Here is a 1,434-nt window from a genome sequence, read left to right as displayed (position 1 = left end):
TTTTTTTTTAAGATAGAGTGGGGTAGCGGGGAGAAGAGCTAACAACAAGGTCTTTAGTATTAAACACTTTAGAGTATTCTGGGAAGAAAAAAAAAGACAAGTGTGGTTAGGAAGTTGTGGCCATGGGAGAGAGTATCAGAGCTAAGACTGGAAAGCAACAGTTCCATGCAGAGTTTCACTGGACTTCACTGTGAGATTGTAATTCTTGAATGGTTACTTGTAGAATAACATGATATAACTTTATATTTTTAGTCTGAATGGATGCTTGGCGAAGAATAATTTTTGACAGTGGTAAAGAGTTAACAGCTGTTGGTAAACTATTTAGAACACAATTACAATATTGTTGGTCAGGGAATCTGAAGTGTGGGCTAGGTGAATACTAGCAGTGATAAAAACTGAACTGCATTTGATATATCCACAAGAAGAACTGATGAGGTTTCTTGATGATGTACGTGCAGGAAACATCAATAATAACTTCCTTTTCAGTGACTGCGAACTGAATAAGTACTTGCACTACTCATTGAGATATAGAAGGCTCAAGTAGGACAAGGGAGAGGAGAAATGAAACATCCTGTTTTGCACAGAAATGTTCTGATTTGGTGGTGGATGTCAAGTAGGTAATTACATATACTGATTTGGAAATCTGGAGAGACAGATAGTTGAAAAATAGAAAATTTGGACATCATCAGCATGTAGGTGGCATTTAAAAGCATGAAAGTGGGTGCAATCATGCGGAGAAACAATTTAGAGGAAGAAAACAACTTCGAATAGGATCATGGAAATGCCATCACTCAGACACCGGGTAGATAAAGAATATCCAGTAGATGGGGGGGGGGAGAGGCAGGAAGCAAACCATGCACTTAAAAGAGCATATTTCAGTAAGAAGAACCTGGTATTGAAGGAATTATGCTGAAGGAAGGCTATTTGGCGGAGGAATAAGCTACCACAAACAGAAGCTTATTATATGTGATAACCTGGACATCATTGAGTACTTCAAGAAAGAAATTCTTAGTAATGATGGGTGTGAGGCTGTAATGGAGTGGCACAAATGAATGGCAAAAGGGAAAAGAAGAGAAGACATTATGTATAGCTACTTCTTTGGAGAAATTTGACCCTGAATATAAATAATTGTAGCTAGAACTAGAACAGGATGCTTGATGGAGGATGTTACTTTTATGATATAAGTAGAAAATGCTTGATTACTATTTTTTTCCATTTTTAGTCTTTGCAGGTTATTTAAATTTATTTTTTTCCATTAAAAAATTTACACTTCCTCCCCTCCTCCCATTCCCCTCCTGCTTTCCCACTCCCCCTCCTCCCTCCCCCTCCCTCCTTAACAGAGGGCAGGGAACCCTGCCCTGTGGGAAATCCAAGCTCCCTCCCCCATCCATGTCTAGGAAGCTTTGCATCCAAATAGACTAGGTTCTCAAAAAG

This window comes from Microtus ochrogaster, unplaced genomic scaffold (assembly GCF_000317375.1).
Source record: "Microtus ochrogaster isolate Prairie Vole_2 unplaced genomic scaffold, MicOch1.0 UNK50, whole genome shotgun sequence".
Classification (NCBI taxonomy): Eukaryota; Metazoa; Chordata; class Mammalia; order Rodentia; family Cricetidae; genus Microtus; species Microtus ochrogaster.
This window is presented reverse-complemented; position numbering follows the sequence as displayed.